The sequence below is a fragment of the Mus musculus genome, chromosome 2 (genome assembly GCF_000001635.26).
Source record: "Mus musculus strain C57BL/6J chromosome 2, GRCm38.p6 C57BL/6J".
NCBI classification, from domain to species: Eukaryota; Metazoa; Chordata; class Mammalia; order Rodentia; family Muridae; genus Mus; species Mus musculus.
The window spans coordinates 48,439,580-48,457,610 of record NC_000068.7 but is presented as its reverse complement, the minus strand read 5'-3'; the positions used below and the strand labels follow the sequence as shown (position 1 = coordinate 48,457,610).

At 40.4% G+C, this 18,031-nt stretch overlaps 1 long non-coding RNA gene across 1 annotated transcript in view; it reads left to right on the top strand.

Annotated features, from left to right (window-relative positions):
• The first annotated feature begins 345 nt into the window (after positions 1-345).
• The window catches only part of Gm13481 (predicted gene 13481), a 395,046-nt gene continuing 377,360 nt past the window's right edge, over positions 346-18,031 (top strand). The window contains exon 1 of the long non-coding RNA NR_166463.1: positions 346-498. This is a non-coding gene — a long non-coding RNA (predicted gene 13481). The remainder of the gene's footprint in view (positions 499-18,031) is intronic.

Below are 18,031 nucleotides of genomic sequence, written 5' to 3'. Positions count from 1 at the left end.
CAATGTGACTATCTTGAAATGTCCCCTCATATCACCTAGCATGGCCTGCCTTATCATGCAACTGAGGCCTGTCCAGATGTTTCAGGGCATGGCGATGTCCCCTAGGTCTGACCTGGTGAAGTGAGAAGATCCAAAAAAACTACCTATTGGGGGTTCACACTAAAGAATGAGGAAGAGAAGCCTTTGCAGCCATGAAGAAAGAGAGCCCAGGAAAGTGGAGCCTGCAGACAGGATTCCCTAGAACGCGCAGTTGTACACCAGTCAGCAATGCAGACACAAAGTCTCTCAAAGCACCTCAGGCACTTGCTTTTATCATAACACTGGAGAACAGCTCAGACTCACGTCACATCAGAAACGACCTTGCCAGAGTGGTGACTGCTCTCTGATCTGCTTCTGGGGCAGGACAGAATTCTTGGTCCCAAGCAGTCCCTGTTTCATGTACTTCAAGGCCAGTGGCATTTGAACAGAAAGAGGGCAGTGGAGAAGAAAGAACTTTAGGTGAGTCTCTGTTTCTTATGGTCATGTTACTTGACATGGGTGATAGCTCTGCTGGGCTGGGCTCTGATCATGAGCATAGGGACCTTGTGTACAGAGAAAGCTAGCTGTCCATAGGTGATAGTTTGGTGACATTTTGTAACTTTGTTTTGTTGCTTTGAGCTTTCAGAAGGCTGAACTGGCTAAAACAAATCCAGGGCTGGCTGGGACATGGAAACCTGACACAGATACGGAGACAAGCTGGTCTCTGAGTCCCTGTGGTTAACTAGGGTATAGTGGTGATGACACTTCCTGGGCTCCCTGAAGGAACAAGAGCCACCTCCAGCAACTGCTGAGTCATAGACCAAATACAGCTTTGCCTTCACACTCTGATGAAAAAAAAGAAAAAAAAAGACGTTGTCTCTACCATTTGCTCATAATATGTAGTCATTATTTCAATTAGCACACTGCTTTATCATGGCCCCCTTTTCATAAGTATGTCAATCAAAGTTGGTGTTTTCTCTCATAGCTTTAGGTTCTGTATAATATAAGCCTCATCTGCTTAAGCTATTTCATGTCATGTACTTCTCATGTGACTTGCACTCAGGGGCTCTCGAACTACTTTCCACACTGATGGCTTGCCAGCTGTCCTACTATTAAAGCCAGTACCCTCCAACCTTTGGGTGGCAAACATCTCAAGGGCCTCTCGCATCATACCACGGGATGCTTGTAACCTCGGGGCTGTTTAATCCCAAATGTTGTCCTTTGCAAACTCTTCTCCTGTTACTAAGATGTCCCTTTCATCTTCTGACTTCCTGCTTCCTGCATTCCTGTTATTTATAGTAGCCCAGGAACAAGCCACTCCCAAATTTCTCAAGAGGATTTACAGTTGCTACTTGCAATTCCTCACCCAGCTTCTGCCTCCACCCCCTGCAGCCCGTGTTCTGCTTTAGCCCATCTGCTCTTTTCCCAGGAGTGAGTGGTGGCATTGTTCCTCAGTCCAAAAGCCTGTTTTTCAGTCCTTGGTATTTTAGCTAATTCATCTCTGTTGGTCCCCTTTAGTCTTGGTGTCCTGGCATCTGGACAGTGCCTTTTTTTTTTTCTTCTCCTTTTGTGAACTATTTTTTGGTTTTTCTTCCAAAATATGAGCAATTCTGAAGTCTGAGCTTCTTTCTAAATATCAGTTCAGGGTGACACAGAATGACAGCCGTGAGATCTCTTCTTTTTGGACAGCACCTACCGTCTTTACTTAGAGTCTCAAATCTTCAAGCTTTAGACTCATAAGCTCAATTTTTTTATTTTCCTGCTCTCCAGCATGACTGGCTCGACCCTCCAGACCACTTTGACTTGACTGTACCACCCCAGCACGAGCTCTCAGATAATTCTGAGTAGCTGTAATCCCTAGATGAGCAATCAAGAGACAGCATGAGAGGGGCTTATCAGGAGGAGACTGAGAAGCTTAGGTACGTCCCTTCCTCAACGATATATTAGTAATTAACAACATCACAGAGGTAGACGTTTCCATAAGCGAAAAGCCACCCATATACCCATACTTACAGTAGCACATGCTCCTGTAACCCAAATTAAACTCATTGGTTTGCCAAACTAGATTTGTGTGGAATCATTTCTTTGGTCTGTTATTGATACCCTTTCTAGGGGTGATGCCATATTTGTTCGATTCTCTTCAGGACCAATTTTGTTAAGATAATACCTGCCCCATCACTCTTATCAGGGTTTTACATATTTTTATTTCCCACTTTAACCACCATGGTGCACGCAGGTAACTATAATGATGGTTTACATAGACCGTGATTCTCTATGAACAGTAAGGACAGTAAGCCATTTCAAGATCTCTGGGGTCAGAGTGTGCAATTTAGAAAGCCCTATAGGTAGTTTGGGTATGTCACCAAGGGAAAATGTTTCTCTCTCTTTCTCCCTCTACCTTGAACATCATTCTCCTGAAGGCTTTGCGGTTAGATTTCCTTCTTTCCTGTAAGTTCTGATAGATTCACTTTGATTCTCAGTGAAGATCCAGCAACAACTTTCCCTTCTCCAGTACATTCAATTATTCTCTCTGTTACTGCGTAGAACTCTTAATTGCTTAGCTTGGCATCCCTGATATCATCCTTAGTATCACGGCCTTTTACTTCTTCCCTGCTTACTTTATGTTCTACTTACATAGTTTGCAGCCTAACTGTGGAATATCTCGGTAGACTGCAGGCTGTTGCATCTCTGCCTGAAACACACCATGCCTCTATTTGGAATGCTCCTTCCCTTCACCTCTACCTGTGAAATCCTACCTGAATGATAGGATCAGTTACAACAGAATCTTCTTGCTCCTGGTATTTCAAGGAACACCTTTTCTTTTGAACACCCACATTTATGTTGTGTTTGTTATTTCCCCCCTGGATAGAGTTTTCCCTTTCTGGACATCATTTCCAACTTTCAGGACCTTAATAAATCATACCTTGCCTGTTTGTAGTACAGATCACCATTTGTTTCATTCTGGAGTTATACTTTATTCCTGAATAAAGTATTTTAAAATCGTTTGCTGTGCTGAACCTAAGTCAATCAAATATTGGACTAGATGTTAAAAGCAAGTTTTTAAAACATTTGAATCAGAAATCAGTTTTTTGCTCATTGCTGTGCTGAAGAAGAGGAGACGGTTGGTTTTGGCTCCAATGGTTTGAGGCCCCAGTCCACAACAAGAAAGGGAGGAAGATACAGCAATGCAACAGGCTCCCTGGTCACATTGCACTCACAATCAGAAGTCAGAGGGCCATGAGTCCTGACATTTAGCAGGCTATCTCCTCCTGTTAAGTCCCAGATGGCAGCCCATGGAATAATGCTGCCTACATTTAGAGTGATTCTTCTTACCACAATCAACTCAACCTAGAAATTCCCTCAAGACCTTCAGAAGGGTTCTTCCTTACTTGAGTCTATATCCTGTCAAATTTACATCCAATATTAATCATTGCACTAAGCTACTCACTTGTCTAAATTTAGTGTCTAGCATGTTTTTATAAATAAGGTTTTTCTGGGGCATTCATTAGTTTATGTATTTGTCTATGTTCACTTTCCATATTGCAATGGTAGAATTGAATAGCGGCAACCGAGATTTTATGACCTACAAAGCCAGAAGTCTTTACTATGTACTTTCTGGTTCTGAATATTATTTTCCAACTCTTGGTTTAGAGCAATGACTATTAACTAACGTCATCTGAGAGAAGGGACAAATGGATGGGAAGGCGTGCTAAGGTAAGAAGCTGGGTGAAGATCTTTATTTCTATAGCAAGCCAGTTATTAATAAGAAGCTGTTATCCTCTTAAACATGCTCAACACAAGGACCTTTATGAAGGGACATTTTTCATCACCTCTCGATCAATGACCTCACGGGGCAGTGAGTCAGTGTCACTCAGGAGCTTGTTCTGTATCCATTAGTGTGGCAGAGAAGATGGAAAGATTGATTTAGAGAGAGGGGGTTGTGAGAAAACTAGTCATGAGAACTGAACTGCAAGCGTAAATCTTTGATTCCTAGCTGCCAAGGTGCAGATCTATTATGACAACTGAAGCCATTCTCCGTAGCTAACACAATGAAACTAGACCCATTTGCTTAAAAATGGACAAAGTTCCTTGATGCTAAGGTCAAGAGTTCTTGATTTCCCTATAAGAAACAGTAGATAATATATTCAGCTACAGTTTTGGAAAAGATTTATCCAACATATTGAAACAAAAAACTTTTCATTAGGGCAAACTGTACTTGAGGAAGCAGTAGTAATAGTTGAAGGACTTTTTTTTTTTAAATGTCTTAACTTTTTTTTTTTTTTTTTTTTTTATGTCTTAACTCATCATGAGAACAGGACTTAGATAACTGGGTACTTCTCATGGGCCTTCACAGGAACTTTAGTGGCTGAGCTTCGGCAGGTCCAAGACACAGGTAGACTTGGGGTAGTGTTCCAGTGTGTGCTGGAAGTACTCCTCTGCTGTCTAAAGGATCGCAGGCAGAGTGCTGGCTTCACACTTTGGTATGAAAACTTAGAGCTTAAAACTTGTATTTTTTTGGCTGGCTTGACCAGCTCAACTTAGTGTGACCGCACGTGGTGGAGATGAGAGGTAGAGAAATTTGTCATCAGTCTATGAGACAGCAAAGTAAAGGAATTGAGGACAATAATGGCAGTAAATAATTTGTGAGCCATTGCTTGCGTTGATACTGTTATTAACACGGCAAATGTATTCTTAAAAAAAAATCATTCTGGAGTTCAGAAAACTGCATGATGTCACTGTCACTACCCACTCATTCATTGTGTGGAGCTAATTATTACAGACAGAGATTATAGGTGGGATGGATTTTTAAGAATTAACATTTGGCATCATTCTGGTAGACCTTCAGAAAATAATCCAAATTAGAAATATGTAGCTATATTGTTTTCTTATATAAATAGTCCTAAAGATAAGAAAAGCAATGCTTATATTACATGAAATGTACACAATAAAATGACAAGTGCTTCCGAAGTGTGTGGAAGGTTATAGTAATGTGAACACAAAATCTATATTTCTTGTCTTTATACATATTATATTTTATTCCTGGCCGGTCGCAAGAACGCGTGTAAGATTAGACGTTTATATGTAACTATGTATGTGATGTGTGAAACTCTAGTCAACTATTGTGTTTTATCAAAATGTAAGTGAGCATATTGATTTCCACCCACAATTTATTTTATTACTTACTTTTTAATCAATAACTTTTCTTCTAGGATCTCTGCATTTTGATGTCTTTAAAAGCTGCTAGGATACAAACCTTCCACTTCCACTGTTAAAATGTGTCTTAAGAGAACAATTCCTGGGGAACTTTCTTGCTGTATTTGTCTGTCTAACAAATCCTAGTTGATTATCTCCTGTGGCGTTTTGCATTGGCAACAAAGACTGGTCAGGAATATGGCACAACTGGTGCCCACATAAAATGAAAGTGCAAGAAAGATGTGAATGGACATTTTGCCCTTTTGCATGGTGACAGACAGAGTTGAGTTTCATGAAAGAAATGTTGTTACAGAAATTTATTAGGGGGGTTCTAGCCTAGACTGAAGGCAGGCTCAGAAAATTCTTGCCTATAGACATAAATGTTCATTTGCAACTTAAAGAATAGACATAACTGAAAAGGTGAGAAGCATTTTAGAATTTGGAACATGGATGTATAAGCCATGGATGAACAAATGGAAGAGAGTTGAGAGCAGCCAACAGTGAGGACAAACAGGACAACAGCAATCATAACATGCATAAATATAAACCCTTGGTGCTGAAGACTTTGTCCGGTGTGGTACTTAGCACTGGAAAGTGTTTAAATAAGAAGTGATGTGATTAGTGATACATTAAAAATCACCTCTTCTTTTCTGTGTAGAAAGCACTGGGGATGAGAGGAGAATCAGCTCGGAGGCCACTGTCGCTGCCCAGATAAAGGGTACTATAGGTTTCAGCTTGAGTGGATGGAGTTTTTGATTTGAGTGAGTTATATTATAGAGCCCATAGACTTGATATTGTGTATGTACATTAAGTCACATTTGGTGGGGAGATTAGCAGTTGATTTTGAAATATTAAAAACAAAAACCTTGGGCATCAAGGGAATACACCAAGAAGTTAGTTGACTGTGCAGTTCTAAAGCCTTAAAGAAGAGTTGGGGCTTTAAAGTGATGTTTTAACGATATTTCAAAAACTGAGGTTTATAAATGAGAAAAATTTGTAAGTAGATTGCCTACAGAGAGAATCTAACATGAGAAGGAGTATCTGGAATATTTAATATCAGATAGAAGAGAATCGGCATCAAAGTGGGTTAAGGCAAAGCCAAACACTAGGACAAGCATGTTATGAGATAAGAGAGGAACAGAGAATTGCAGGCACCGAATGCTGTGGAAAAGTTGAAGGGGAAAATCTTGAAGACTGATGCTACCAAAGAGTGGCTGAAGGGTTAAAGGGCTTGGGATTCAGCATCGATGTGTAAAACATGGTCTTTGTAAAGGGAAAAGGATATCTCTTGTTTGTGATTTGAGAGAAGCGGGAGGAGAGATGCGGGCATAACTTTTGTTGTTTCGGAGGAATATTTAAAAGCGCCTTGTGCTATATTTATAAATAAATGCTCATGCTGTATGATTCATAAACTTCTATCATGAAAGAGGACTTGAGATATGTAAATTGGAAGTAATTCTATGTAAACATCAGCTCTGATACTCCTATTTCCACATCTCCTTCAAATAGTAATGCCTGGAAATTGAAACAAACGTATCTTTTCTTGCATCTGTACTTCTGCTGAGTGGTTATTATATTGTTGCTGGTTCCACTTTTCTCTTTTGGCTCTGATCTGTAATCCATCAGCTTTCTATAATCCTACCAAGGAGGAGAAAAATCATTCTCTGTACACAAACTTTCAGTATTCATAAAGCTACTCGTCTATAATATTAGAGCTGTCACATGCCTCTCGTTCACCCAGCAGTGCAATTTACCTCCACCTGTAGTTGTAAAAAGGAACAAACTTAATTTTACTCTTCACTTTTCTGACAGTTTTAAAGTTATATAAATGTAACTTTGCTTCCTCTGGCAGTTTCAAAATGTTGTCAGGCAGCCAATCCATCACGAGTAACGAGATTGACTTTAAATTCAATGATTTTATTTCATTCATCCCTCTAACTGTAAGGCAGCTACAAAATTATACCCTACATTTCAGATCCTATCGGGGACAGTCTCTCAAGACACTTCTCATATGCACATACAGCTATATCCCAAATCAGGACAAAGCTGCATTCTAGAATCTCTTTGCCTAGCCCACATCACTCCACAAACAGTCATGGTTTTGTGCATGAGTCTGTATTGTGCTTATCTTCAGTTGTTTGTCTTATGTATCATCATTACAATAATCGCTAAGGCATATTTGAATAGTTTGTTGTAGACTCATAGCTACATTTCCTAAGGTTCTTTCCCAGGTATTCCTCCATGTGAGGTAGAACAAGTAGTAACCATCAGTCCAGATGAAGCCGCGAAGGCACAGACAGATTACAATGGTTTGCTGAAAGCTTCGGACCTATGTGTGCTGGAGCAGGGACTTTCTTTTGTATTCTGACTCTTGAGCTACAGTCCTTGTCAAATGCCCATTCAAAAGTTCACCTTCTCTGAACTTCCCAACCTTTTCCACTAAAACATGGAAAGAAAAAAAAATCATTTTCTTCCAATAAATAAACGAGACAATATAAACAAAGTCCCTGGGGAAATGCAGCATGCAGGAGAGAAAAAAAAATATCTTTCCCTTATTATTACTGATAAGAGTTGAGCGCAGAGCACTCAGGGAACATTCTGTTGTCTGGAGCCATGCTTGCAGTTCTTGAGAGGACTCTAATTCTAACCTGCTTTTGTGTGTGTATGTAGTGCTCTGAACCAGTTTCCCTCTGAAAGCCAGAGGGAGTTGGCAGGAATTGCACCATACCTCCTCATGTATGGCCTTAGAGACAATGTGTCCCTGACCCTTGTGGAGTCAGTTGTGAATGCCTTCCAAGGCAGCCGCAATCTCCCTCTGTCTCATTCGCTCACCAGTATATTCCTTTTCTCCTTCATGCCAGCGTTCTAAGCAGACATGGGGTCAAAGTAGACAGTTTGCTCCATTCTCATTTAGGTCAGTGGAAGGAAACATGACATTTCCTAGACTTCTTATCTCTTTTTCATAATAGTCTACTACTTGAAATTTCTAAACCGTCTTGCTAAATAGTTTAGCTACTAGGGAAGTTGGAAGGTCTAAACATTTCCTTTCCCCACATGTTGACGCCCATTTTAAATCTGTCACGGTGGCTGGGTAGAATCTTTGAATCTATCCAGGCTGGCCCTGGGTAAAGACAGCAGCTGGAGTGTATTGTTGAGCAGGACTGTATTGCTCTGAATGATTCCATGCTGACCTCATGACTAGAAAGCCTGACTCCCAAGCCTAGTGCACAGTGCTCTGTCCACTCTCGAGGCCCAATCTACACCGGGAGTTATTTGCCGTCTATTTGTTTCCCTTTTCATAACATCATCCAGATCTGGTATCTCTCATTCATAACTGCGAATTGCAATTGTAGGCATAATTGGTGGTCACCTGCTCAGCTGACAGAAGTATTGTGGTCTAAAGAGAAACAACTGGTTGCAATGGAAATGTTTAGCTTAATACCTCAAAGAATGTGATGATAAACAAGGGATGGCAATTTATTGTTTGATCCAATCAACATGCTTTGGAAAGAGCTAGGAGACCTAGGCTGGAACTCGTTTTCTACAAATAAGCAACCCCAAACTAAAGCCCTTCATTCTTATAGACTTTGATTTTCTTATATATAAAATAAGGGCCCAGGATTGGCAAAGCTTTTGCTTTTCCTTAGTTTAAATGACTGTAAGTGGTGGTGAGTATTGCTGTGTGTGGAAGCTATTGAGTTGGCTATGTAAGTATTAGTGCCCTTGGGGGGCATTGATCATTTGTTTGAGAACACCACATAATTGCATAAAGTAGGCAAATGTTTTCTCAAAAACCATAGTAAGTTTGTGGTGCTTGTGTTTACTTTGGACATTCTGAGCTGGTGTCAATGAAAGAGGTCTCAAGGAAGGACGTGCTGGATTTACACGCCAAAAGATAATCATTCTGTGTGTATTATATGCTGATATTAAAGGGAAACTCTATTTAAGGAGGGAGAAGTATAGATCAAGAATGAATGGAGCACATATAGGGGATAAATATAGCAAAGCATTTATTGTAGTTTAATTTTTTACTTTTTTTTATTTGATAATATTGTGACTGTATTGGAAAAATTTTAACTACAGTTTGACAGATTTGAACTTTATCCTTAGCAGTAAGGGAACACAAGTCTTTCCAAAGTAAGAAAAATATCCTGGACTGGTTTGGAAACCAAAATTTCTTCTAGCCAGACTGAACTATGGGAAAACCTAGGGCAAGAATACAAACTAAACATCCAGTTGAGGAGTTATTGGCTAGGACTGGAAATGAAGGACTGGCTACTTGAATAAGAGTTGACTGCACTTGTGAGCTTGGGAATAGGAGGGAATTGAGCCTATAACCTTACCAACAGAGAAGTGGAGGCAGGGGCATGGAAACTCAGGCCAGACTGAGCTATGTAACAAGACTTTTTATCTCAACAAACAAACAAACAAACAAACAAACAAAACAAAAATAACATCGAAAAGAAGCAGAAAAATCAAAAGAAATTTAAATTCCTGTTGGTTGAAATGTTATTTTAGAAGATAAAGCAGATCATGTAAGCTGTTTCTCTTTTCAAAACTCTTTAATAGCTTCTTGTGATTGTAAACATCATTTGATTGTTCAAATTCATTTTTATGATGCCCGTCAAAAATCCACATGGACTCTGGCTTCCTTTCTGACTTCCTCCCATTCAAGGTCCCCACTACTCAGCCAGGCCAGTCTTCTCCTAAGGAACTGTATTGACCCCCAGCATCTTTGCCCTGTCTGTTTCTCTTGCCTGAGATACTCTTCCTGGAAGTTGATGATGTTCTGTGTTTCATTCACACTGGCCTCTGCTCCAGTGTTACTTCTTCATGGAGGAATGACTATCTTGGTTCCATGGTAATGGTGCAGCTGTCTTTGTCTTGGCCTCTAGCCTGCTTTTTCTATAGTTATGGCTACACACACACACACACACACACACACACACACACACACACACACACACAGCACTGGAATCAAGTTCATCTGTGTAGGTTCTCTCTGTTGTATGATCTCAGAGAGCAGGTTGCTATCTGCTCAGTTTTTATACTGCAGGGCATTGTGCAGATGCTAAATAGACACTTATGAATAAGTAGATGGTCTCTTAGAAAGTAGGTACCTCTCAAATTTTTCGTGAAAACTGCTTTGAGGATGGAAGATGCTGAGTTCCCTTCAGTCTTCTGAGTACCAGGAGGACATAAACAAAGAAAGAAAGAATGAAAACAAGAAACCTTTTAGAAATCATTCTGGTGCTTTTAGTAGAAAAAAAAAGCACAATGATTTTTATTCTAATCAGGCATTAGAGATGTTCAAATGACTTGTTAAATTCATTTTCTGTGGTGCCCAGAGCTTTTAAACGGGGGCTAATTTGAACCAAAGAAGATAAAGGTGATGCATGTTAATTGAATGCCCTATCCATCTGTCCATTTTAATATAAAAATCAATTTCTAAAGTACAGTTATAAGAGAAAGTGATTCGCCTAATTTATAGGGCAGACTGTGTTTCCCTAAAGCTGACACCGCCCCCACTCATTCGGTTCCTTGGCAGCTTTGCTCTATGAAAGGGCCAATTTGATCATCTTTCTGGAGACATTTATGCCATCAAAGTTCCCTTCTGTCACGGCAGCTCACAGCACATACATCTCCTTATCACTTAAAATACAAACATGCAGAACATCCTCCTGGCAATCTGCAGCATCGACACTGTAAGTAGAGGTGTTTGATGCCCCTGAAAGCAAGTGTGCACCTCTCTATAGAGCAGTCTACTTTAATCAAGCTTCAGCAGTCTTGTAGATCTATAAAACCCATGACATTGCATAAGGAAGCAAAGCCCCAGGAGGTAAAAGAGTCCCATGGCATGGGACATACATTGACATTGGCTGATTATAGGTTAGTTTAGTTCACCTAGCCAAGGAAAAGTAAGCTGGTGGGGACGGGGCACTGATTGTTTAAGGAGTCAGGAATGTTGGGTGTGGATCTGTCTGGAGGCTGCGATATAGGCTGTGTGGGAATTACAAGCTTCAGCCATGGTTTAGGAACATTTCTCAGTGGATCACATTTAGGTCTTGTTACATAAGCTAGGCTGAAAAATTTAACTCTGGTCCTGGGAGAAGATTGGAACTGAGAATCAAGACCTTAATCTGAAGGGTTTCTATTTTCATCCGAAGAAATAAAGTTCATTATTTAAACAGGTCTTTACAGCTCCCGATCAGCTTTCAGTGTACTCTGCCTGGTCTCTATGGGAAAGCCTCACTGTTGCTTTTAAGACTGCATTCTCTGCAGGGTGCTGGCAATTACATTCAAAATAGCAGCAGGTTCCTTAGGAGGGATGGGGATTGCATTATTGCTGCTTCGGAATGTGGCCAATCAGGGCAGCAGGGGTGGAGGGGGGTGTTGGGGGGAGGAAGGGAGGGCAGGAAAGTCACTTTTACTTCTTGGGTAAGTATAATACCACTAGAGCATTTGAAGAATGGATTTGTTTTAAATTCCCTTAGGGTGTAAGCATTTGCCTTCGAATGTATGGCTTAAAGTGGGATGTTCACTCTTGAGAGCTATTGAAGGCATCACACTACAGGGCAGAAGAGTCAGGGGTTGTTCAGGTCCTGTAGAATATGATCTTTGCAAGTGCTTGTGAGTGGTATCCACACTGTCAGTCTCAGAGTTTATTAAACTTTTGATGTAGTAGTTGAACCTGCAGATGGGCAATTCTTAATTCTGCGTGTCTTATAACTCCATGCCACTGGGTAGCTGTTTTGGCATCTCTGTGCCCTTCCTTTGTGAATTCTAATGATGTGGGACTTGGTTTTCAACCTGCCTAAGGAAACGGACACTAATAAGACTCCAATAAAGCTATGATTTCCATGCATAGGCAAATTGTTAAAGGATGGTTCACTATAAGACCCCATCATTTTGCCCCCATCTAAAATGGCATAGCATCAAGAACAAGTACATAATTGAACCCACAGCAATTTTATTGATTGTTTATTTGTAACCTGCTGTCTTACAACCACACTCTCCTATTAGATTTTCCATTAATTATCACTGAGACTGATTGTTTTGTGAATCAGGCAGAAAGGGCCGATTCTCAATTACCTAAGAATCCCAGGGGGTTGATTTCTAGGGAAGTTCATTACATATAAAATAGTCATGTTACAAAAACAATTAGAGAGCTATGAGCTAGTCCTATCCTAACTATTGGCAAATATCTGTCCTAACTGGAATTGTCTTTCTTGTACATTTTCTAACAAGTTAACTGTTTAGCAGAGGGTTTATAAATTGATTATGGATTGATTAATGGCCATTGACAAGCAAGTTACTGTTGAATTTTGCAATCAGCACTTTTATATGTCTTTCCTCCTACCATGTAAAGATAATGATATACTTTAAGAAAACAAAGACAAACAAACAAAAAAACCTAACCATTAACTCTTGAATCAAAACTCAGACAACAATAAGAAAGCTTACCAACTTTACTCTCAGTGTGATAGATGGATCTTACCTAAGAATGCTGGGGCTCTGGGTTCAAGTCTCAGCCCTGCCTTTTCCTCGGTCTGTAACTCTCCAAGTTTAGATTTCCTCTCTTGAGATGGGGAATTACATTTAGCAATGTGTCAAGATATTTATTATATTGCTCTTCTAGAAACTGCTCAGATTTGTAGCTTGCCTGCTTGCAGTTTTTTTCCTTTGAACTAATAAAATTATTCTCGAGGTTTCTTCTGAACCTGTTCTTAAATGCTTTATTAATATAACTAAAAACTATGTTTTCCCAGTAACATGTAGTATCTCAGGTAGGGCCTTCCAAAATATCTGGTAACACAATGCTAGTACCTACTCATTTCGTTCACCTGTTAGTGAAAAGATATTTATTGCTTGCCTACTATGCTTGGTAAAAGCTGAACTGTGTTGTCCAAAGACATACTGAAATCTTAGTTTCTGATGCTTCAGTATATGACCTTATTTAAAATATGATCTTAATAAAACAATTCAATTTAGGATGAGTTTGTTTGGATGGGTCCTAACCCCTGGTAACCACAGATTTTTCTGGAAGGGGAAGTTGGAGGCAGAGACACATAGAGTGGGAAGATGGTGCAAAGATCTCCAGAGAGTGTGACAAGGCTGTGTGATGTGCCTACAAGCCAAGGAGGCCTGGGCCACTAGAAGTGGGGAAAAACCAGGGAGACTTTGCCAGCAAGAGTCAGATGGCCCTACTGGTACCTTGTTTTGAGCTTCTGGCAGCCAAAGCTGGACATGACCTAGTTCTGTTGTCCCAACCCCTTCATTTCACTCTATAAGACTTTTGTGTGGCATGCCGTATGCTAGTAATAGACAGGGGCCAACATTAAGAACTTATTACCAGAACTGGAGAGATGGCTCAGTAGTTAAGAGCACTGACTGCTCTTCCAGAGGTCCTTAGTTCAATTCCCAGCAACCACATGGTGGCTCACAACCATATAATAGGATCTGATGCCCCCCTTCTGGTGTGTCTGAAGACAGCAACAATGTGCTCACATACATAAAATATATAAGTTTTTTTTTCTTTAAAAAAAGAACTTATTACTGTACTTTTGTATGACATAGGAAAAGAGACACAAGGCCTCCTAGCATCTGGTAAGGCCTAAGAAAATAGTAAGGATGAACTTAGGAAATGGCACATGGGGTTATGCTCCTGCTTGAATTTACTGACCAGCTACAAACCCGAGCATCTCTTGTAATTTTAATGTGAAATAAAGTTCCAGGCCAGGTATGCTGTCTCCAGATCTCCTTTGAATCAAGTTGGAAGTAGTGCAGTTTTCGTTTTGAATTTTAAAGTAACAATAAATTCATATATATATAATATACATATACACCTATACATATATGCATATATACATACATATATATATACATACACACACATATATATATACATATATATGCAATTATAAGCAATAATACAGAATATAGAGATTCCATGAACATCATGTTCTTTGACTCACAGACTCCTTTAGAGCTTTGCTAACTGAGCAAGTTTTTTTGTTTGTTTGCTTGTTCTTTGTTGTTGTTGTTTTTTTAACCACAAGTTGTACTTGCTAGATGACAAATTGGTGATATTCGTCACAGGTAGCTCCGTTTCTCAAGAAGGCTCAAGTGAGGTGGGGTCTGGGCCTTGTTTGACTCAGGATCGCATGTTTAGCCTGCTTTACTGACCAGTGCACACACTTGTCTTTGCCCCACCTAACAGCCTTGCTTCAGGTACCTACAAACTGAAGATTGTCAAAATGAAGACATCAGTCACGTTGACAGTCAGGGTCCATGTTTTCATGGTATTCTGATGTCTTGTGGTACTATTATTAATAGTAACAGCCAGGATTCACTGAACATAATCTATGTCAAACCAGGCCCATTTAAGTATGTGAGAACAACACTCTTACCTTTCCTTTTTCATTTTTTAAAAGAGTTAATCAATTTTATTACTTTATGTATGTGAGCATTTTTGCGTGAATGCATGCATGTGTACCGTGTACATACCTGATATCTGTAAGGACCAGAAGAGCGGTTTGGGTCATCTATGACTGGAGCCATAGTCAATTGTGAGACAATAATGTCGATGCTAGGAATTGAACTCTGGTCCTCTGCAAGGGCAACAAGTACTTTTACCTGCTGAGCGTTCTCACCAGGGATAGAATTTTCAGCCCTATGTCACTGCATCCATTTTACAGAGGAGACAACTGAGGCCCATAGTTTTCTAATGAATGACAATTAGATTTGAAGTGTGACTTAGCTGCCATTCAGTGAGTCAAAGCTAGCTCATTTAGAGCTCTTATCTATTGGCTAAATTTTCAAACAGAGCTCAAGTCACCTAGATGGCTATGTACTGCTCTATACAGGTGAATTTTTGCAGTATGACTATATGGGTGAACGGGTTCTTCTTCCTTGTCAGCCGATACCCTGACTGAAGAGTACACAGTGGCCTTCCTTCAGCTGGGGTAAGGAGGTTATGAGTTCTGCCACCTGTGGTTAGGCCAGGGGAACAAGAGGACAGAGGGGACCTGCTACTGGCAGTGTTCTTCCTCTCCTAACCTTGGCCTCTGCTGTGACTTTATTCTCCGTGGCCAGCAGTCACGTGAAGGAGCTGTCTTTCAAAGGTCAGGCAAGGAACCCTGAAACACGTGCAGTAGGCTGCTGTCTAAATTATTTATTTGGTTTGTGCTATCTTGGATTAATGACCTTGCTTGTTAAAAAACACCATAAAATGACTCATAGGGCGGTGTGCTGCTAAAGCCCAAGTCATGTTAATTAGCCGCTTTATTTTATTTATCAGCGTGGTTCAGAACTGGGGCAAAAGTCAACCCACTTTAAAATGTTTGTGTTTTCTTCTCTCGGTGTTGCAATTTAAAACCTTTATGCATTTGCTCTGGGATAACCCGCACTGTTGCTTCTCGTCCTTATATTTTTTGGAAAAAAACGTTTCTTTGGTCCTCATGAATTCTTTGTCTAGCTTAGCCACATGCACCTTTTCTCCATAACATTTGCATATATTTTGTCCTCGTGGGCCTAAGGGGATACTCTACTGATTAGGTTACATTCAATTCACAGCTCACAACGGTAACTCAAGACATTAACATACGCAGCATCTCGGAGTGTAGTTTTGGCTGTAAAGGCCAGATTAATTTACTATGTTCCATTTCTAGGGAGATCCTAAAACATGTCTTCCATGCGCTCCTCATTCCCAATGGTGAAGGGAGACCCTAGAGGCAACATCACCTCTGAGGTCTGATGCGTGAACAGTCGGCAGCCACTCATTGCAGCTTCTGCTAGTTAATGATTACTCAGGACTGGCCTAGCTGCCCTGCAGGAAATGGAACACAGGAGGGAGGGCGGGGACAAGGTTGTCTTTCCCAGCAGTTTCTGAGCATGCTTGATAACTTAAGCCCATGGGAGGACTGGAGAAAGAGAGAAGGGGAGCCCTAGACTCCCCCACCTTGCCACTGTGCTCTGCCAACAGTGGGCGGTAGCTGGAGCAGTCTCTGCAGCTTTGTCTGTCTCTGTGACTTCATCACTGTGACATGCTTGGAATTTAATACCTTGCTTCACAAAGCAGTTGTGGAGGGGGAAAAGAATCTGCACTGAAAGAAGTTTACATTAGGTGGCTGAAAAATGGCCAGCAATTGTTCAGAACCAATTAGGTGATGTTCAGCTGCTGATGGATGGAAGGAAGGAAGTCTTGGTTTGTTTTTGTCCCCACACCAGGTAAAAAGGGTGTTCAATTGAGACGCAGTTCTAAGGGCGCAGAGGACTATATATGGAAGCCTGACTATCTCCTTAGGGCTGATATTTAACTTGTTTTTATGATTAATTCTCGTGTTAAATATATAAAATATTTACTAAGCCAATAGGAAAGGAGATCTAATTTCTTGAAGGCACATACTCCATTTTTAAACATGGAAAGGTAAAAAGCCCAATTCAGCTTAGAGTTGTATTTACTCCTGCTTGATTATCTATAGCTTTTATCAAGATGGAAGATCCAGTATAACAATAACTAGAGCAGCCTCTACCCCCTACCCCGTATCATTGGACTTGTTGTATTATAACTTACACAGTGCAACACATAAACTTACTAATGGTTATTCATTTCAATGTGCAAAATACAAAAGGCTCTACATTAAAGCAAAGACAATGAATCATTCATGAGATAATATCTACTGGGATGGCAGCATAGGTCCATCTGTCACAGCAGGAGACTTTGTTGTTTATGTATAACTTCATTTAATTTTGTTTATGATGTTCCAAATGAAAGGGGGATTAGGATAGGCAAGCAAGGGATTTGTCTACTCAGAGATAACTAGAGTTAGCAGTTTCCTGTGAAAAGTCAAGTGCTGACCATGTATTCTGAAAAAATACACACAATAAGAAAAATCCAGCAAGAACTGCATAAATACAAGTTACCTTGTCCATTGAAAGCTGCAACATTGTTCTTCCTGTGCTTTTTCATTTATCCTGTGTGTGTGTGTGTGTGTGTGTGTGTATGTGTGTATGTGTGTGATGCTAGATGTGTTGTGAGAACAGCAAAGTCTCTAGTTTATTTGATAAAAACCATGTTTGTATCAAACACGTAAGTCGTTGACACCAGCATTTGGGTTGCCCACTGTGGGTGTTAACCAGCTTTCAGTTAAGGTCAACTCTTCTGCCTAGGGAGCAAGATGGACATTACTGGCTTTCCCACAAACCTTCAATAAAGTAGAGTGGGGTAGGGTGGGTGGGGGGTAAGATAAGGGAACTAGACCCTGAGGCACCATGGCATTTGCTACACCTTAGCAATAGCGGTACAAGGCACAAATAGTTGAAGTCCTGTATATTTAAGTGCAAGACACAAATGGTGGAAGTCCTGTATATTTCTTCTCATTTCACATATTCCTTAGAGCTTCATTCGCTCCTGGAATAATTTGCAATCACTTAAGATCTGAAGTATTCTCATCTCTCTCTTTAGCTTCTCTCAGCGTGACTCCAGATAGATAATACATTCTCAATCTTAACTAATTCTGGTTTTTACCAAGGGCCAACTTGGGCTGGTCACCCTTATCAGCTCATCTGGTAAGGATGCTTGCCACCCAGCTTGTTGACACAGTTTCAGTTCTTAGTACAGACAAGGTGGTAGGAGAGAGCAGCTCCTGCAGCTGGTCCTCTGATCTCCATGGGCATGCTCTGGCACACATGCCTCCCTCAACATTTAAAATGAATAAATGAATGAGCAAATGGATATAAATCTGACTGACATTTCCTCAGTCTTACAATGGAATGCATGGAAGAAGGTATTTATTAGGTACTTTCTAAGATGTGTTTG